This window comes from Coregonus clupeaformis, chromosome 7 (assembly GCF_020615455.1).
Source record: "Coregonus clupeaformis isolate EN_2021a chromosome 7, ASM2061545v1, whole genome shotgun sequence".
Lineage (NCBI taxonomy): Eukaryota > Metazoa > Chordata > Actinopteri > Salmoniformes > Salmonidae > Coregonus > Coregonus clupeaformis.
The window spans coordinates 23,897,752-23,920,150 of record NC_059198.1 but is presented as its reverse complement, the minus strand read 5'-3'; the positions used below and the strand labels follow the sequence as shown (position 1 = coordinate 23,920,150).

Below are 22,399 nucleotides of genomic sequence, written 5' to 3'. Positions count from 1 at the left end.
CTCTCAATTTGTCTGTCATAGTTGACGTGTACCTATGATGAAAATTACAGGCCTCTCTCATCTTTTTAAGTGGGAGAACTTGCACAATTGGTGGGAGAACTTGCACAATTGGTGGCTGACTAAATACTTTTTTTCCCCACTGTATGTGTCTCTAATATGGTCATACATTTGACAGGAGGTTAGGAAGTGCAGCTCAGTTTCCAACTCATTTTGTGGGCAGTGTGCGCATAGCCTGTCTTCTCTTGAGAGCCAGGTCTGCCTACGGCGGCCTTTCTCAATAGCAAGGCTATGCTCACTGAGTCTGTACATAGTCAAAGCTTTCCTTAAGTTTGGGTCAGTCACAGTGGTCAGGTGTTCTGCTACTGTGTACTCTCTGTTTAGGGCCAAATAGCATTCTAGTTTGCTCTGTTTTTTTGTTAATTCTTTCCAATGTGTCAAGTAATTCTCTTTTTGTTTTCTCATGATTTGGTTGGGTCTAATTGTGGGTGTCATGATTTGGTTGGGTCTCGCTTTCTCTATGTTCTACTGTACGCTCCTCTGTGTCTCTATAGACATGTTGGTTGTTTAGCAACAAAAATGAGACGTGCGCAACCATGGGGCAAAACAGATGAGGTTGGCTTTAGATTGTTGACAATATGTAAGCTATATTTTGTCTCCAATGTTTATTGAAAACATAAATACATTTGCACAAGTACCACTTGTTGTCTCTCAAATACTTAGTTACAGTTGTAGATTAACTAGCTAGCGAATTTTTGCCATATTAGCCTTGACATGAAATCAGTCACAACACCTCAAAACAAGACATGGTATCAATAACAAGATGAAACAAGCTGAAATGAGCCACTTATGATTCCCCACATGGCAGTTTCTTGTCATTCTTGCTAGCTATCTGGCCATCCAGAATCACAACAACAGGCTGACTTCTGCCCCATGGAAGCGCACACATCGTTTTCATGATGTTGTCAGCCAACCCATCTATCTAGATGCCGAATAATTGTATTGTAAACACACACACACAATATCTATTCACTTACTCCTGCAAATAGAAGAACCATCTCTGTGTTTGCTGTGCTGCATCTCTTGCCCTTTTTCTCAAAAATAAATTATGTATCTTCTATAAGTTGGAAAAGCAATGTTAACTCAGCTATCCAGCTTAGTTTTCTCAACAGATAGCTAATTGACCTGACATTACCAAAAGTAGCTAAGGTCATGTTAGCCATTGTCGCCCCTCAAATTAGGTTTAGGGGGGTGTGGTGTGTGTGTGTGTGTGTGTGTGTCTGTGTCTAGGGTCTAGTGTCAGATTGCCTGTTCTTCTTGGTTTTGGATCATTGTGGTCTATGTGGAAGGTAGGGATGGGCGGTTATTTCTGTACCATACAGGGGTCTACGTATCATACCATGTCTGTACCGTACAGGGGTCTACGGTATCATACCATTTCTGTACCGTACAGGGGTCTACGTATCATACCATGTCTGTACCGTACAGGGGTCTACGGTATCATACCATTTCTGTACCGTACAGGGGTCTACGGTATTATACCGTTTCTGTACCATACCGGGGTAAACTGTATTACTGGAAGTGCACACAAGGGGCGCTATTTCAAAGCTATTTATGCACAAAACAATTTAGGCAACAGGGATCTTGATCCAGGAGGGGATTGAATGTCTCTGTTGTAACCAAGAAGCTTGATCTTGATATCAAGCCACTTAGCTAGCAAGTTAGCAAACCAAATGCATAGCTGGAGCCTTGAGCTGCATATAATTTATTTGACACATCTTACATTTCTTATTCTTATACTTAACTTAGTTATAAGCAGTGGGGGATTTTTTAAAACGGTATTGAAAATCATACCGTCGGTATAAACAGTATATCGCCCAAGCCTAGTGGAAGGTCATGGACAGAGAATGGTAGAGGAAACTGGGCCTCTCCTTCTCTTTCACTCCCTTTTCTCCTGCCGTCTAGATACTTGAGTTTCACTCCCTTTTCTCCTGCCGTCTAGATACTTGAGTTTCACTCCCTTTTCTCCTGCCGTCTAGATACTTGAGTTTCACTCCCTTTTCTCCTGCCGTCTAGATACTTGAGTTTTACTCCCTTTTCTCCGGCCGTCTAGATACTTGATTTCACTCCCTTTTCTCCTGCCGTCTAGATACTTGAGTTTCACTCCCTTTTCTCCTGCCGTCTAGATACTTGAGTTTCACTCCCTTTTCTCCTGCCGTCTAGATACTTGAGTTTCACTCCCTTTTCTCCTGCCGTCTAGATACTTGAGTTTCACTCCCTTTTCTCCTGCCGTCTAGATACTTGAGTTTCACTCCCTTTTCTCCTGCCGTCTAGATACTTGAGTTTCACTCCCTTTTCTCCTGCCGTCTAGTTACTTGAGTTTCACTCCCTTTTCTCCTGCCGTCTAGATACTTGATTTCACTCCCTTTTCTCCGGCCGTCTAGATACTTGATTTCACTCCCTTTTCTCCTGCCGTCTAGATACTTGATTTCACTCCCTTTTCTCCTGCCGTCTAGATACTTGAGTTTCACTCCCTTTTCTCCTGCCGTCTAGATACTTGAGTTTCACTCCCTTTTCTCCTGCCGTCTAGTTACTTGAGTTTCACTCCCTTTTCTCCTGCCGTCTAGATACTTGATTTCACTCCCTTTTCTCCGGCCGTCTAGATACTTGATTTCACTCCCTTTTCTCCTGCCGTCTAGATACTTGATTTCACTCCCTTTTCTCCTGCCGTCTAGATACTTGATTTCACTCCCTTTTCTCCGGCCGTCTAGATACTTGATTTCACTCCCTTTTCTCCTGCCGTCTAGATACTTGATTTCACTCCCTTTTCTCCTGCCGTCTAGATACTTGAGTTTCACTCCCTTTTCTCCTGCCGTCTAGTTACTTGAGTTTCACTCCCTTTTCTCCTGCCGTCTAGATACTTGAGTTTTACTCCCTTTTCTTATATCCTTCCACTCTGGGACTTCTACTTTGTTAACTTACAGGGTTCTTTCAACTCCTAGTTTCAAACTGTAAAGTAATTAAAGTCACTGGATGTAAGTACATTGAAAAGGCACCTTCAGGATTTAATGCCATGCCCGATAATCACAGAACACACATTTCAATAGGAGGGAGTGCACAGAAAGGCTTAACAAAAAAAACACTGTTCAAAGCAGTATGAGTTAATGAGTCAACTTTGCAGACTGCCTCTCAGTACTGTATGTTGGACAGGAACATAATGGAATGAAACTGATGTGTGAGCTGACTCTCTCTGTATGTCAGGTTGCCTGGCCATGAGAAGGTCGCAGGGTCATTGGCACGCAGGCTGGGTTTCGCCCAGGTGTCCCTGTCCTGTGAGGTCATGCCCATGGTGAGGGCTGTGCCACGTGGGTACACCATCTGCGCCAATGCCTACCTCAACACCTAAAATCCGCCAGTACTTGAAATGCTTCACTTCTGGCTTCAGGGGCACCTGGAAGTCAGTCACTGTGGTTTTGTAAATATATGTGTGGGTTTTGTTCTATTAGCATAATGTTATGTAGTTGTATTTACTTAACACTCATAGTATGCAGAGAGATCATACTCTCACAGTCACCTGATGTATACACACCTTGAAATTACTACCTCCCTCAACCTGCTGTACTCCCCTCCTCTCTCTCCTGTAGGATGTGTGTTCTCTTCATGTAGTCTGATAGAGGTCTCACCCCCATGGAGCATTTCTGTGCGTCCCGGGCAGTGCTGTCTGGGCCTGCCGGGGGCGTGATGGGCTACGCCATCACCTCCTACAGCCAGACAGAGAAGAAGCCCGTCACCGGGTTCGACATTGGGGGGTGGGGCGAGATCTGAAGTGGGGTGTGGGGAGGTCAGCCACAATAGACAGGAAGCAAACAGCAACAATTACACCTAAAGAGTGGCAGGGGGGAAGGGGCCAAATGCGGTCTATATAGCATGGGGACAGGGAAAGGGGTTAAGGGGTTGTTGACATTGAGAGAGAGGTGTGAAGTGAAGGAGTAAACAGGATCATAGGAGGTTACACACATCGTAGCAGGAAGCATGACACAGAATAATGGGGAATGGTATTGATGGATGTCCGACAAAGGCTTCTTTGAAGCCCTTGATTACAAAATTCCAAAGCATTTCGCTAATACTGGGCTGATGGAGGAACTTGTGTTCTTTTACACTCTTCATGCCCCTAACAGATACGCTGTGCCCCCTCTAGGCACCTCTACGGATGTGAGTCGCTACGCGGGGCAGTATGAGCACGTGTTTGAGGCCACCATGGCCGCCGTCACCCTGCAGGCCCCTTAGCTAGACATCAATACAGTAGCGGCAGGCGGTGGCTCTTTTTCAGGTCAGTCGGGACATCTGGGTCACACAGAGTATGGTTCAAACACAGCATAAATATGGACTTTCAACATACATGTATGTATACATAGACTGTACACAGTCTGTTGTTGGAAGTACAATGATTCAAATATATTTTCTTTCCTTTTGTAATTTATGCTCATGGGCCTTCTGTAGCTCAGTTGGTAGAGCATGGCGCTTGCAACGCCAGGGTTGTGGGTTCGATTCCCACGGGGGGCCAGTATGAAAAATGTATGCACTCACTAACTGTAAGTCGCTCTGGATAAGAGCGTTACTAAAATGTAAATGTAATGCTCAGACTGTTCTTCCGTAGCTAAACCATTAACCCACAGTTACTACCTATGACGCTAGTAGATAAACATTGGATGGCAACGTATAACTTCTTCAGGGAATGACTGTCTATGTGGTGGAAGTCACTCTAGTCCAGTCAGTCTACAGGGAGATGTGACATTATAGTCGTGACCCCCCATACCTCCCCTCTCTGATCCCAGGTCAGGGATGTTTGTAGTGAGGCCAGAGTCTGCTGGTGCTCATCAGGACCAGCCTACTACAGAAAGGGTAGAAATACTCCCCATCACTGCTTATCTTTCTCTCTCTGTCACGATCGTTGACTGAAGACACGGACCAAGGTGCAGCGTGCTAAGCGTACATACTTTTATTTAGCGTACTTAACGACAAAACAACAAACAAACGATACGTGAAGTCCTGAGGTTATAAGCGGAGAGCTAGGTCTGGAGCGGAGAGCTGACACAACCCGTCCTGGCTGAATGCCTATTTCCACACAATATGTGTGAGGCATCAGCACAGGACGTACAGGGCTGTGCACTCGTACTGGCGCTACAGCACGTGGCACTGGCGCAGGATATACGGGACCGAGGAGGGGTACTGGAGGCCACGAGCGTTGAGCCGGCACACCCCGTCCTGGCTGCATGCCCACCTTAGCACGACACGTGCATGGTGCTAGCACAGGACGTACAGGACTGTGCCGGAACACTCGCGGCACAGTACGTGGCTCCGCCAACCACCCTTTTAGCCCCCCCAAAAATTTTTTTATTGGGGCTGTCTCTCGGGCTTCCTCCCCGGCCGGTACCCTCTGCGTTGCCGCTGCTCCTCTCTGTAGCGCGCCTCCACAGTCTCCTCTCCTGCCTGGGCATTCACCTTTGCCCTTTCCCCGCGAATATCTCCTCCCAAGACCACCATTTGCCCACCTGCGACATAGCCATCTTCTCCTCCTGGGCACGCTGCTTGGTCCTCTTATGGTGGGATCTTCTGTCACGATCGTTGACTGAAGACACGGACCAAGGCGCAGCGTGATAAGCGTACATACTTTTATTTAACGTACTTAACGACAAAACAACAAACAAACGATACGTGAAGTCCTGAGGTTATAACACAACAAACCTTTACGGATCAAGATCCCACAAAGACTAGTGCAAAACAGGCTGCCTAAGTATTGTCCCCAATCAGAGACAACGAGCTACAGCTGCCTCTGATTGGGAACCACCCTGGCCAACATAGATCAAACGATCTAGAACAAAAACATAGAAAAACTAAACATAGCAAATCCACACCCTGGCTCAACATTTAAGAGTCCCCAGAGCCAGGGCGTGACACACTCTCTCTCTCTCTCTCTCTCTCTCTCTCTCTCTCTCTCTCTCTCTCTCTCTCTCTCTCTGTCTCTCTTTCTCTCTCTATCGCTCATCCTCCCCTTCTTTCCACTCCTTTACTCTGTTAGATAACTTAACCCTATCCCTTTCTGCTGCTCTCCTTCCCTCTTCCTCACACACTCTTTCCCACCTTAATCCAGTGTTTTGTTTTCCGTTTATCACACACCCCATCATCCCCAGCTTTTACCCTTTGACTCGATCTACCCCTTTCTCCCGGATACAGATTTCTGTCTTTAATCCGTTCCACTCACTCAGATAAAAATGTATGGACATTTAACATCTATACGGACAACGTTTTTCCCTACCCCCTCTTTAGGTTGATGGGATGGCTGAGGGGGAAGGTTTAAAAAAGTTGGAATAACTCCAAGTTCTAACCGAAATGTGAGATCATGTAACTCTGCTTTACATACGGCTCTAGTGGAGTAGTAACCTACATCTGTGTCTGATCTTCATAGGTGGTCCTCTGACAGTGACGGATGCCAACCTGGCTCTGGGCCGCCTGCTCCCCTCCTTCTTCCCCAGGATCTTTGGTCCGGGAGAGGACAAGCCTCTGTCCAGCGATGACACCATGAAGCACTTCCACCAGCTCACCCGCGAGATCAACCATTTCCTTTCCACAAGTTATGTCAGCTGTTATGACATATTATGACATGGTTATGACCGTGTCATAATGTGTGATGACGCTGGGTGTTAAGTAAAGTGTTACCGGGTGCGGTATGTAGTGTGTAAGGGTAGTGTATGTGAAAATCTCTGCTGTTATTGCCTGGTTGGAATAGAGTCAAGTCTGATTTTTACTAGTAATCAAGTATAGTTTTTACTGGTATCCAAGTATGATTTTGTACTAGTATCCAAGTATGATTTTTACTGGGATCCAAGTATGAATTTGTACTTGTATTCAAGTATGATTTTTACTAGTATTCAGGTGTGATTTGTACTAGTATTCAAGTATGATTATGTTAACATTCAAATTAATTTCCCTTTTTATTACTTTTTTTTACTTTTAACAGAAACTTGATGGTCTTTCTGCTTGTCTGCAGATTCTCAAATATTTTCTCTTTCAATGCACTTTTGTCTCTCCCAATTGAACTCTATCCCTCTCTCTCTCCCTGTCCCTCCCTATCCCTCCCAGGTACAGTGGTGTGTTGTCAGCCTACGACCTGGCCCTGGCTGATGTGGTGGAGGAAGTCCAGGAGCCCTGCTTTCTGCACTACGACCCTCGCTCCTTTTCTGAGCTGGACCGCAGGGTGGACCAGCTAACCCAGCGCTGCACAGAGGCCCTGAGAGACCGCGGCTTCAGCAGGTCAGACACAACACACTCACATGCATAAGCACACATACACATGAGCACACACACACACACATGATCGTGCACTCACACACACACACACACACACAAACACACTCTTATCCATTGTCTGTTATATAATTAAGAAATAAGCTCCAAGGGGGTGTGGTATATGGCCAATATACCATGGCTAAGGGCTGTTCTTATTCACGACGCAACACGGAGTGCCTGGATACAGCCCTTAGCCGTGGTATATTGGCCATAAATCACAAACCCCAGAGGTGCCTTATTGCTATTATAAACTGGTTACCAACGTACTTAGAAGAGCAATGTTTTGTCATACCCGTGGTATACCATGGCTTTCAGCCTATCAGCATTCAGAGCTCGAACCACCCAGTTTATAATTAAGAATGAACCAATGATTTCTTATCTTTTTTTCTATTTCAGCGCCCAGATAACCACTGAAGTTTTCCTCCACCAAACAGACTGTGCGCTCATGGGAATGGCCACAGGTTACCCTGGCAACTCCCAGTCATGTAGGTCTGGGGAATTCTGTATTGCCTTCATTAAGTGGTGAGCACATTAACCTTTCCCCTCACTCCATTATGTTCCTACATAATAAGAACCAATTATCTTAATTCTATAATCAACGGTACAACCCTCACACCCTCATGTTCCCTCTGTACCTCTATCTCCTCCCAGCTACCTGAAGGAGTTTGGCTTCACCATCCCAGACCGGCCCATCATAGTTGATGACATCAGAATCAGGGGCTCTGGGAAATCGGGCCTTAAATCTATGACCAACACCAAGATGGGATATGGGTTTCCCAAAGCCACTATGGTTCAGAACTCAGGGATTTTGAAAGTGTCATTAATCATCACACGCACTGTTTCCTTACTGTACTGTACATCTCAAAGTAATGTCACTTTTTTCGCCTGTGTTTACAGGGCTGTGAACAGACACACAGTCTGTCTTTTATGTGAGTAACAGGTAGTATTACAGTATATTTCATGTATGGCTCCATCCTGGGATCCTCAAAATGGACTCAAAGTCAACTACTGTATATCCTCTGTTTTCCATCACTAAGATAACCATGTGTTACTTTGAGGATGGTTACCTGGACACCAACGTTTACCTGTGGGAAGAGTTGCCATGTGACCACACACACACTGAAAGCAATTTGGTGTTTTTGCAATGCGGTGGCTTGCGAAAGTATTCACCCCCCTTGGCATTTTTCCTATTTTGTTGCCTTACAACCTGGAATTAAAATGGATATTTTGGGGGGTTTGTATCATTTGATTTACACAACATGCCTTCCACTTTGAAGATGCAAAATATATTTTATTGTGAACAACCAAGAAATAAGACAAACTGAACTTGAGCGTGCAAAACTATTCACAGTACTTTGTAGAGCCACCTTTTGCAGCAATTACAGCTGCAAGTCTCTTGGGGTATGTCTCTATAAGCTTAGCACATCTAGCCACTGGGATTTATGCCCATTCTTCAAGGCAAAACTTTTCCAGCTCCTTCAAGTTGGATGGGTTCCGCTGGTGTACAGCAATCTCAATTGGATTGAGGTCTGGGCTTTGACTAGGCCATTCCAAGGCATTTAAATGTTTCCCCTCAAGTGTTGCTTTAGCAGTATGCTTAGGGTCATTGTCCTGCTGGAAGGTGAACCTCTGTCCCAGTCTCAAATCTCTGGAAGACTGAAACAGGTTTCCCTCAAGAATTTCCCTGTATTTAGCGCCATCCATCATTCCTTAAATTCTGACCAGTTTCCCAGTCTCTGCCGATGCAAAAACATCCCCACAGCATGATGCTTCCACCACCATGCTTCACTGTGGGGATGGTGTTCTCGGGGTGATGAGATGTGTTGGGTTTGCGCCAGACATAGCGTTTTCCTTGATGGCCAAAAAGCTCAATTTTAGTCTCATCTGACCAGAGTACCTTCTTCCATATGTTTGGGGAGTCTCCCACATGCCTTTTGGTGAACACCAAAAGTGTTTGCTTAATTTTTTCTTTAAGCAATGGCTATCTTCTGTCCACTCTTCCGTAAAGCCCAGCTCTGTGGAGTGTACGGCTTAAAGTGGTCCTATGGACAGATACTCCAATCTCCGCTGTGGAGCTTTGCAGCTCCTTCAGGGTTATCTTTGGTCTCCTTGTTGCCTCTCTGATTAATGCCCTCCTTGCCTGGTCTGTGAGTTTTGGTGGGCGGCCCTCTCTTAGCAGGTTTGTTGTTGTGCCATATTCTTTCCATTTTTTAATAATGGATTTAATGGTGCTCCGTGGGATGTTCAAAGTTTGGGATATTTTTTTATAACCCAACCCTCATCTGTACTTGTCCACAACTTTGTCCCTGACCTGTTTGGAGAGCTCCTTGGTCTTCATGGTGCTGCTTGTTTGGTGGTGCCCCTTGCTTAGTGGTGTTGCAGACTCTGGGGCCTTTCAGAACAGGTGTATATATACTGAGATCATGTGACAGATCATGTGACACTTAAATTAAGTCCACCTGTGTGCAATCTAACTAATTATGTGACTTCTGAAGGTAATTGGTTGCACCAGATCTTATTTAGGGGCTTCATAGCAAAGGGGGTGAATACATATGCACGCACCACTTTTCCATTATTTATTTTGTAGAATTTTTTGAAACAAGTAATTTTTCATTTCACTTCACCAATTTTGACTATTTTGTGTATGTCCATTACATTAAATCCAAATAAAAATCCATTGAGGTTTTAATGGTCCTCTGTAGCTCAGCTGGTAGAGCACGGCGCTTGTAACGCCAAGGTAGTGGGTTCGTTCCCCGGGACCACCCATACACAAAAAAAAATGTATGCACGCATGACTGTAAGTCGCTTTGGATAAAAGCGTCTGCTAAATGGCATATTATATTATTATTATATTATATTATATTTATTATATTATATTATATTATATTATATTACCACAATATCCCCGATCCAGCCATCATCATAGACAAGAACAGGTGTGGGTTTCTCATGCCATATGACATAAGTGCAAGGCTACTTAAGGGCAAGGCTACCTTGGAGTATTTATAAATAATGACACTGGAGAGGTTGAGGGTAGAGGAAGTTCAGGAGTAAAAACCATCAAAATAGAATTATTGTCAAATTGACTGTGTCATTAAAATGTACAGTGGGGAAAAAAAGTATTTAGTCAGCCACCAATTGTGCAAGTTCTCCCACTTAAAAAGATGAGAGAGGCCTGTAATTTTCATCATAGGTACACGTCAACTATGACAGACAAAATGAGGAAAAAAAATCCAGAAAATCACATTGTAGGATTTTTAATGAATTTATTGGCATATGATGGTGGAAAATAAGTATTTGGTCAATAACAAAAGTTTCTCAATACTTTGTTATATACCCTTTGTTGGCAATGACACAGGTCAAACGTTTTCTGTAAGTCTTCACAAGGTTTTCACACACTGTTGCTGGTATTTTGGCCCATTCCTCCATGCAGATCTCCTCTAGAGTAGTGATGTTTTGGGGCTGTCGCTGGGCAACACAGACTTTCAACTCCCCTCCAAAGATTTTCTATGGGGTTGAGATCTGGAGACTGGCTAGGCCACTCCAGGATCTTGAAATGCTTCTTACGAAGCCACTCCTTCGTTGCCCGGGCGGTGTGTTTGGGATCATTGTCATGCTGAAAGACCCAGCCACGTTTAATCTTCAATGCCCTTGCTGATGGAAGGAGGGTTTCACTCAAAATCTCACGATACATGGCCCCATTAATTCTTTCCTTTACACGGATCAGTCGTCCTGGTCCCTTTGCAGAAAAACAGCCCCAAAGCATGATGTTTCCAACCCCATGCTTCACAGTAGGTATGGTGTTCTTTGGATGCAACTCAGCATTCTTTGTCCTCCAAACATGACGAGTTGAGTTTTTACCAAAAAGTTATATTTTGGTTTCATCTGACCATATGACATTCTCCCAATCCTCTTCTGGATCATCCAAATGCACTTCAGACGGGCCTGGACATGTACTGGCTTAAGCAGGGGGGACACGTCTCGCACTGCAGGATTTGAGTCCCTGGCGGCGTAGTGTGTTACTGATGGTTGGCTTTGTTACTTTGGTCCCAGCTCTCTGCAGGTCATTCACTAGGTCCCCCCGTGTGGTTCTGGGATTTTTGCTCACCGTTCTTGTGATCATTTTGACCCCACGGGGTGAGATCTTGCGTGGAGCCCCAGATCGAGGGAGATTATCAGTGGTCTTGTATGTCTTCCATTTCCTAATAATTGCTCCCACAGTTGATTTCTTCAAACCAAGCTGCTTACCTATTGCAGATTCAGTCTTCCCAGCCTGGTGCAGGTCTACAATTTTGTTTTTGGTGTCCTTTGACAGCTCTTTGGTCTTGGCCATTGTGAAGTTTGGAGTGTGACTGTTTGAGGTTGTGGACAGGTGTATTTTATACTGATAACAAGTTCAAACAGGTGCCATTAATACAGGTAACGAGTGCAGGACAGAGGAGCCTCTGAAAGAAGAAGTTACAGGTCTGTGAGAGCCAGAAATCTTGCTTGTTTGTAGGTGACCAAATACTTATTTTCCACCATAATTTGCAAATAAATTCATTAAAAATCCTACAATGAGATTTTCTGGATTTTTTTTCCTCAATTTGTCTGTCATAGTTGACGTGTACCTATGATGAAAATTACAGGCCTCTCTCATCTTTTTAAGTGGGAGAACTTGCACAATTGGTGGCTGACTAAATACTTTTTTCCCCCACTGTATATAGTATGTATAAGCTGGAAGTAGAGGCCTAAGCTTTGTTGTTCACTAGTTTACTCCAATTAGGGGAGGGATGGTGGGGTTGGAAAGTAATAAAGGAAAATAATTTCAAAAAAAGGATATGTATTTATATGTATGTATGTATGTGTATGTGTGTGTGTGTGTATGTATGTATATATATATATATATATATATACTGTATATATATATATATATATATATATATATATATATATATTTGAGAGAGATAGAAACATATGGGGGATTGGAAGTGATGCAGACAATTACATTGATGGAAGTTACAATCTGCAATATTAAAGCTTATCTCAGTTTACCTATTTGCTTATGGTCTTGCGAACAGTTTTTTAAATTATATGAGAAAAAAACTATTTGATTTTATTTGGAACGGCAAGCCAGACAAAATTAAACGGGCCTATTTATATAATGAATATGAATTAGGAGGACAGAAATTATTAAATATTAAAGCATTAGACCTATCACTAAAAGCTTCAGTCATACAAAAATTATACTTAAAACCGAACTGGTTCTCTAGCAAACTAGTAAGATTGTCTCACCCAATGTTCAAGAAGGGACTTTTTCCCTTCATTCAGATTACAACCCCTCACTTTCAGGTATTTGAAAAGGAAATCATCTCCCAAATATCACTATTTCTAAAACAAGCCATAGAAAGTTGGTTGCAATTTCAATTTAATCCTCCAGAAATGACAGAACAAATATTGCAACAAATATTGTGGTTAAACTCTAATATAGTAATTGATAGAAAACCGTTCTTTTTTGAGAAAATGTTTAAAAAATGTATAATCTTCCTAAATGATATTATCGGTAGGAATGGTGGAGTTATGTCGCACATGCAGCTAACAAAAACATATGGAAATGTTTGCTCTACCCAAAATTACAACCAAATAAATGCAGCATTACCGCAAAAATGGAAGAGGAAAGTGGAAGGAGGAAAAAGTATGGAAGTTGTCTGTCGGCCTTGCATTAGTTACATAATTGGTTAAAGAAAATGGTGATAAATAAAAAAGTTTACCAGTTTCATTTAAGGACCAAAAGATTGACAGCCGTCCCATATAGATTGCAAAATAGTTGGGAAGAGATTTTTGACGTACCGATTCCATGGCATAGTGTTTATGAATTGATACGCAAAACGACGCCGGATTAAATTTGTCAATTTAAATTATTATATCAAATTCTTGCTACCAACAGAATGTTATTTGTATGGGGGATACAATCTTCCCAGCTCTGCAGATTTGGCTGTGAAGAGACAGAATCATTAGATCATTTGTTTTGGTACTGTCCATTTGTAGCTTGTTTCTGGACACAGGTCCAGGAATGGCTGAAGGGTTGCAATATTTGCATGGAGCTGACCCTGCAGATAGCACTACTGGGTGATCTGAAAAGTCATAGTCAATCGATCAATAATATAATAATACTTTTAGCAAGGATGTTTATTTTCAATTCACAAACTGTAGAAACAATGAGAATAGAAAGGTTCAGAACTTTTGTAAAACATCACAGTACAGTTGAAAAATATATGGCAAATAGAAATCCAATATGGATGGTGTTAAGAGATAGATGGGAGGTGTTGAATGGAGCTGAAGGATGGGACTAATAACAACAACGAATAACAACAAGATAACTAGTGTAAGACATGCTGTGTCCATAATAAGTATATAGGTTATATATTGTGAGCTTTTGTGAAAGAGCACAGTTAGAAAGATATGGCATATAGAAGCATACCAGATGGACATCATGAAAATGTTTGGAGGAAGTTCAGGAGTAAAAACAAACAAAATATAATTAGTGACTGTGTCCATAAAATGTATATAGTATGTATAAGCATGAAGTAGAGGCCTAAGCATTGTTGTTCACTAGTTTACTCCAATTAGGGAGGGGATGGTGGGGTTGTAACGTAATAAAGGGAAATATATATATTTTTAAAGGATATGTATGTATGTATGTATGTATATATGTATGTATGTGTATATACAGTGGGGAAAAAAGTATTTAGTCAGCCACCAATTGTGCAAGTTCTCCCACTTAAAAAGATGAGAGAGGCCTGTAATTTTCATCATAGGTACACGTCAACTATGACAGACAAATTTAGAAAAAAAAATCAGGAAAATCACATTGTAGGATTTTTAATGAATTTATTTGCAAATTATGGTGGAAAATAAGTATTTGGTCACCTACAAACAAGCAAGATTTCTGGCTCTCACAGACCTGTAACTTCTTCTTTAAGAGGCTCCTCTGTCCTCCACTCGTTACCTGTATTAATGGCACATGTTTGAACTTGTTATCAGTATAAAAGACACCTGTCCACAACCTCAAACAGTCACACTCCAAACTCCACTATGGTCAAGACCAAAGAGCTGTCAAAGGACACCAGAAACAAAATTGTAGACCTGCACCAGGCTGGGAAGACTGAATCTGCAATAGGTAAGCAGCTTGGTTTGAAGAAATCAACTGTGGGAGCAATTATTAGGAAATGGAAGACATACAAGACCACTGATAATCTCCCTCGATCTGGGGCTCCACGCAAGATCTCACCCCGTGGGGTCAAAATGATCACAAGAACGGTGAGCAAAAAATCCCAGAACCACACGGGGGGACCTAGTGAATGACCTGCAGAGAGCTGGGACCAAAGTAACAAAGCCTACCATCAGTAACACACTACGCCGCCAGGGACTCAAATCCTGCAGTGCCAGACGTGTCCCCCTGCTTAAACCAGTACATGTCCAGGCCCGTCTGAAGTTTGCTAGAGTGCATTTGGATGATCCAGAAGAGGATTGGGAGAATATCATATGGTCAGATGAAACCAAAATATAACTTTTTGGTAAAAACTCAACTCGTTGTGTTTGGAGGACAAAGAATGCTGAGTTGCATCCAAAGAACACCATACCTACTGTGAAGCATGGGGGTGGAAACATCATGCTTTGGGGGCTGTTTTTCTGCAAAGGGACCAGGACGACTGATCCGTGTAAAGGAAAGAATGAATGGGGCCATGTATCGTGAGATTTTGAGTGAAAACCTCCTTTCATCAGCAAGGGCATTGAAGATGAAACGGGGCTGGGTCTGTCAGCATGACAATGATCCCAAACACACCGCCCGGGCAACGAAGGAGTGGCTTCGTAAGAAGCATTTCAAGGTCCTGGAGTGGCCTAGCCAGTCTCCAGATCTCAACCCCATAGAAAATCTTTGGAGGGAGTTGAAAGTCCGTGTTGCCCAGCGACAGCCCCAAAACATCACTGCTCTAGAGGAGATATGCATGGAGGAATGGGCCAAAATACCAGCAACAGTGTGTGAAAACCTTGTGAAGACTTACAGAAAACGTTTGACCTGTGTCATTGCCAACAAAGGGTATATAACAAAGTATTGAGAAACTTTTGTTATTGACCAAATACTTATTTTCCACCATAATTTGCAAATAAATTCATTAAAAATTCTACAATGTGATTTTCTGGATTTTTTTTCCTCATTTTGTCTGTCATAGTTGACGTCTACCTATGATGAAAATTACAGGCCTCTCTCATCTTTTTAAGTGGGAGAACTTGCACAATTGGTGGCTGACTAAATACTTTTTTCCCCCACTGTATATATGTATATATGCGAGAGAAAAAACAAAACAAAAACATATGGGGGATTGGAAGTGATGCAGACAATTACATTGATGGAAGTTACAATCTATCTGCAATATTAAAGCTGATCTACCTCCTAAAAATGTTTAACAAAATTATGACACTGCAGATCTAAATTCAGATTAGTTTTTAAGCCTTAAATAGCCACTGAATTACATCCGTTGGTTTAGATGAAGCTGGCATTCTATAGACCAAAAAGTAATTTCCTCTGTAAGTACTATTTTAGACGGTGTCATTTGATTGTTTCCTCCCAGCACCATCCTGGTGGAGCGCAGCTGTGTGGCCCATCTGACAGAAGGGGGTGATGTGTGCATCGCTGTGGGCACCGACACCCACTGCCTCCTGGGAACTGAACTCAACACCGTACAGCTCTCCATCTTCTCCCATCGCTTCATGAGCATCGCAGGTCAGTTAGTAACCAGGGATGGCCTGGGTGCTCCATAGAACCTCCATCTCCATGTTTGGCCCTGACGGAGGCCTGGTGTCCAACGCACCTCACATCCCTGTTCACCTGGGAGCCATGCAGGAAACTGTCCAGTACCAGGTCTGGATAATCACTGCAAACATGAAAATTCACTGCTTTACAAAATTTATTCAAAGTCTGTTAAACATAATAAGCAAGTATTTGGGGAAGTTGAGACAGCAAGGAACCAAAGTACAGTATATTCTATCTCATATCTCTCTCTGTCCTTTCTGTGTTCTACAGATCAAATCCATAAGGAGCACTGTTAGAAAGTGTCATGTGATTCTGCGTAACCATCCACGTGCAGGAGGCAGTCACCTCCCTGACCTCAGTCATCACTCCGGTGAGTTTCACTCATAATCAGTGGCGTGTATTCATGGATGCCAAGGGAAGCCAGGCTTCCCCCAAAAATGTACCAAGAAAAAAAGAAAAAAACATTAAAACAATGTATATTTTGTCTCTCTGTGTTTTATCATGTTTCTTCAGTTCGCAAGAGGCTGAATGTACTGTATCTCACCGGAGCAAGTGAAACAGCGCCCCTCTGTCTCTCTATGTGTAGGCAATCTATCTGATGCTGTCTGGTCATAAAGAGGATGCAAGGGAAGCCAGCGAACATTTGGCCTCCCTGATAAAAAAAGTATAAAATAATATCCAATCAGCGTTGAGCTAAAATGAGTGAGCTCAACTGTGAATGGTTCTGGAGCACCAAAAAAAGTGTCAGGGAAGCCAGTTTGGATTTGGCTTAACTCCTATCACAGAGAAATACGTCATCGACAGAAACAACTTGAATTGTTGCATCTCGTTGTGTTGTTGTCCTCCGGTGGCTAGCTAGCTAGCCAAAATTGCCCCTTTCCTAAATTAGCCATGGATGGAGATAGGGATTTGGACTTATTTAATTCTCTGTACTTAATTCTCTGTACTGGCCAATGATTATAACGGAGATTGTGATTCAATCATAAAATACATTGTGCCCCTGGACTGAGAGGATGGAAGTTCAATATGTAGCAAGATGTAGAAGGCTAATGTTAACTAGCTAACATTGCCCATGAAAGGAAGTTAGGCTAGTGAGCAAGCATTTTGGCCAGGTAGCCTAGGACAACAAAAAATAAAAGCCTATACTGTATGACAGAGTCATAGACTGTTTCGTCATCATGAAAGAGAGGAGGACGGCATTGATGTTTCTCTACAAGTTGGGTGAGTCAACATGTTTTTTCTACTTGCAGGAACACACACACAAATCAGAACCATGGACAGCCACATATTTAGCGTGCGTTGATTGGACTAAATAGTTTTTGGTATCTTTTAGTTGTCACTGTATTAGACTAAGCATAGGTGATTTGATGATGTTGAAATGTTGTAGTTGAAATGGTGCTGGAATAGTGGAGGCAGCTCCTGTTTTCTTTGCGACTTGCATTAACTCTCCGTGGTTCTAAATCAATAGTTGTTTAGTAGTCCGAAAATGTTGGGAACATTAACTTGCTTTACCATGCTGTAGGTCATGTAACTGTTTGTTACATTCAATATGCTTTGTGGACTTCACCAGACAGAGATTGCTCTCCAGTTTTGTGATGAAACAAAGGTGTGGTTGAATTTATTCTGTCACTGTGTCGGCTTTAGGCCTATCTATCACGGTCGCAAGGCATATTAACTAACAGGTTATAGAGCAATTATCACAACATCACAACAGGAATTCAGAGCACTCCAGGAATCTGTTTGTAAAAACGTTTCCATGGCATTGTACTGATCTTTCTCATTATCTGTCTCTCTCTCTCTCTCGTTCTTTATCAGCTGTAACCGAAGCACTCATGGCTCCAGCTCAATACCAAGACTGCTCTGAGACTTGCAATCTCCATGACAATCTGTCAGACCTGTGAGCTCAAGTGGCAGCCAATCAGCGAGAGAGCACACTAGTGGGGGAGTTGATTGACGGCTATGGGCTGGCTGTGGTGCAGGTCTACATGGGATACATCCAGGTTAGGAGGACATCACTGTGAGATGCTTGATTCAGTTGGGCTGTATTAGCTCATATCACATTACAAATGGAGTGGTCAGCATTCGTGTTGATAGGTACTAATGTGTTTGTCTTTATGTAATCTGACCTGTGTGTGTGCGAGCGCCTGTTTCTGCGTGCATGTGCGTGATTCCAGAGTAATACAGAGCTGGCGGTGAGAGACATGCTTAAAGACAGGTTCCCTGAAGGTGGAGGCAGAGGACTTCATGGACGATGGAACACCAATCAGACTGCGGGTCCAGATGAACGAGAATGAGGTACATGTATGTGGAGATACAATGCTATCCATGTAATAATATATCCGCCAGATCTGTTTACACTGGAGCCAACTCCTTTTTCGTGTTTGGCGTGCCTACGAACACAAGATAAGTGTTGGTTAAAACACAGACAGACCTGGCAACCGGGTCACTACCCATCCATCAGGACTGTAAAGGAATTGCTAATCTCAGTTAACCCAGAACTAAAGTCTTGTGTAATTGGTCAGATGTTTGATTACATTCTGGGTCTATACGTGTTGAGAGAAGGGATGAAGATACGCTAGAACGATGAGCGGAACTGGAACAAGGTGCTCCACCCTCTCTCTTTTCAAGTTAGGGGCCTAATGACCCCTCCCCTTCCGAAATTTGAAAGATGATAACACCTGCGAAATCGTAATCGAACTAGCTACTGCTGCTCGTTTTCCCACGCATGCCATTCCTCCCCAATGTAACCGGTGTGAAATGGCTAGCTGGTTAGTGTTACTCGCAAGTAATGTTTTAATCGATGACGTCACTCGCACTGAGACCTTGAAATAGTTGTTTCCCTTGCTCTGCGGGGGTCATGGCTTTTGTGGAGTGATAGGTAACAATCTTTTGTGGGTGACTGTTGTCGATATGTTCAGAGGATCCCTGGTTAGAGCCCAGGTTGGGGCAAGGAGAGGGACGAAAGCAACACTGTTACACCGACAGATTCTTCGGTACCAGTTATGTTTATGTAGATCTGTCTATGAGAGATTGGAACTGTTTATATGATTCTATTGGTTATTCCTCCTTTCTTTTATTCCCTCTACCTCACCATCTCTCTTCCATCTCTCCCTCCCAGGGCAGTGCAGTGTTTCACTTCACAGTGGGGGAACTGTAACGCCCCTCATGCCATCAACTTCTCTGCCCGCATCTACTGCCTGCCTGCATGGTAGGCCAGGACATCCCCCTCAACCAGGTCAGTAGGGGCTCAATGTTCTCAATTCACAAATTCTCAATTCAGAAAGAGAGTCTAGAATAGGAAACAAATGCTAGGACCTCTGGTGGTAGACATTGGTACTGCAATGTTGAAGTTTGGATGCAAGGATATGATGTGATAAACACTGAGAAAGCATTAAAACCACTCTTCGTCTCAGGGCTGTCTCACTCCAGTCAAAGTCATCATTCCCAGCGGCTCCATCTTCTAGCCTTCCCAGAATGCCGCTGTGGTGGGGGGGAATGTGCTGACGTCACAGAGGGTGGTCGATGTCATCTTCCGCGCCTACAAGGTCTGCGCCGCCTCACAGGTAGGAGAGGGAGCTGTTACTGGACAGTCCTGCCACAGTTACATAACAATTGTCTTGATGTTTATGAGTGTTAGCAGCCCTCACTCTCCTTTTTCTCTCCTCCTCACTCTCCCTCTCTCTCTTTCTCACTCTCTTTCTCTCTGTCAGGGCTGCATGAACAATGTGACTTTCGGCAGTGAGGGGAGCGCTTACTACGACATGGGAGGAAGAGAGAGCAGGGGCGGGGCCAGGCTGGACAGTCACATGACTAACACACTCATCACCGACCCAGAGATTCTGGAGAAGAGGTGGGGGGGAGGAATTATAGTAGAGGCTTCAACCCCTCACATTTCTACATTCAGTTCCATAGTGCTTGTCCTTAACTTAGTTAGCTAGCGATCACCTCTTCTTGTGTCCTGTTGATCTGACTCCTCATGCCCTCTCCTCCTCTTCCTCCCTCTCCTCATGCCCTCTCCTCCTCTTCCTCCCTCTCCTCATGCCTTCTCCTCATCTTCCTCTCTCTCCTCCTCCTCCTCCTCCCTCTCCTCCTCTTCCTCCCTCTCCTCATGCCTTCTCCTCCTCCATCTCCTCCTCCCTCCTCTTCCTCCCTCTCCTGATGCCTTCTCCTCCTCTTCCTCTGTCTCAGGTACCCTATGGTTCTGGAGCACTTCTCCCTGCAGCCCGGCTCGGGGGCTGCAGGGGAGTACCATGGGGGCGATATGGTCATCCGGAAACTTCTATTCAGGAACAAGGGGGTCCTGTCAGTGCTAACAGAGGCGCTCCAGCTGACCCTATGGTCTCCATGGTAATGCAGTGGAAATGTTTTTTTTGGGATTAAGTTCATTTTCATGGCAATTAATTGCAATTCATCTGATCACTCTTCATGACATTCTGGAGTATATGCAAATTGCCATCATCATAACTGAGGCAGCAGACTTTGTGAAAATTAGTATTTGTGTCATTCTCTAAACTTTTGACCACGACTGTACAATATGGGCCTGTTGGTGTGGTGTACTGTAGAATATGGGCCTGTTGGTGTGGTGTACTGTACAGTATGGGCCTGTTGGTGTGGTGTACTGTACAATATGGGCCTGTTGGTGTGGTGTACTGTACAGTATGGGCCTGTTGGTGTGGTGTACTGTACAGTATGGGCCTGTTGGTGTGGTGTACTGTACAGTATGGGCCTGTTGGTGTGGTGTACTGTACAATATGGGCCTGTTGGTGTGGTGTACTGTAGAATATGGGCCTGTTGGTGTGGTGTACTGTACAGTATGGGCCTGTTGGTGTGGTGTACTGTACAATATGGGCCTGTTGGTGTGGTGTACTGTACAGTATGGGCCTGTTGGTGTGGTGTACTGTACATATGGGCCTGTTGGGTGGTGTACTGTAGAATATGGGCCTGTTGGTGTGGTGTACTGTACAATATGGGCCTGTTGGTGTGGTGTACTGTACAATATGGGCCTGTTGGTGTGGTGTACTGTACAGTATGGGCCTGTTGGTGTGGTGTACTGTACAGTATGGGCCTGTGGATGTTCTTGCATTGTACTGTTTAGGCTTGGCATTTTTTGTTCTGGGTGTGTGTTGATTACCCAACTGACCATCTGCGTGTCTTTTGTTGACAGGATATGTTTTGCCTGTATACCCCTGGTGGAAGTGGATATGGTGAGGGAGGACAAGCAGGCAGCTGGGTATGGAAGACCTCTTAAAAATGAGAACTTCTCAGAGAGGGGCAGTGTGTTTGAGTACCGTATGGCACAGGGGTGTAGAGGGAAAAGACCTGGAAAAATAGTTCCACAGGGAACTCCAATCAAATAAAATTGTATTTGTCACATGCGCCGAATACAACCGGTGTAGACCTTACAGTGAAATGCTTACTTACAAGCCCTTAACCAACAATGCAATTATAAGAATACAAAAAAAATACAAAAAAACATTACATTTTTCATTTAACTCCAGTACAGCGAGTATGAATACGATGAGTGAGAGGTGTGTTGAGACACTGCCAAAGATGGATACGACGAAGGCTGGAGAGAGCATTTCAAACTCCAATGTAATCATGTCAGTACTGTACTGTTTTTTTCCTAGACCTTGGTTCAAATCGAATTACATGAACAATGCCTTTATTTCAGCAGTCTGTAGTCAACAATCCAATACCACTAGTCATAAACCACTAGTCGTGTTTTTAAAAGCATGCTAGCTTTGCAAGCTCCTTACAGTACCGTATGAGTTTGCGCAGAGAGCAGACATACATGGAAATCCTGTCACCTGTAGCGGATTTATTAGAGAACAAGTTAGGATACATATCGCTCTCTGAGCAGACCTTTAAGCTTAGTGTTTAACACACTCTGTGTTGCCCATCTCTATTCATCTAGTCTACTCTCTTCTAGACTAGTCTGCTGCCTCTCATCACAACTGATTTTAACCATGATGTAAAAGCAACAATACATGAAACTTAACTCTCACTTCAGTTGTACCTTTTTCAAATCAGTCGAGGTGTAACAGACTAGCCGACTTGTGGATCAGATCTATACAGTCAATAACTGACCTGGGTTTGTTCTTTGTGTGTGTAACCTGTAGACCCCTCCAACCCAACTCTGGACCTTTCGCCAGTTCCACTGCGTTTTTTCATTGTTCCCCTCTAATCAGAGGCTGATTTAGACCTGGGACACTAGGTGTGTGCAATTAATTATCAGGTAGAACAGAAAACCAGCAGACTCCG

At 43.6% G+C, this 22,399-nt stretch overlaps 1 pseudogene; it reads left to right on the top strand.

Moving 5' to 3' along the window:
* Window positions 1–1,893: 1,893 nt before the first annotated feature.
* Window positions 1,894–22,179, top strand: LOC121568686 (annotated as a pseudogene).
* Window positions 22,180–22,399: the final 220 nt, after the last annotated feature.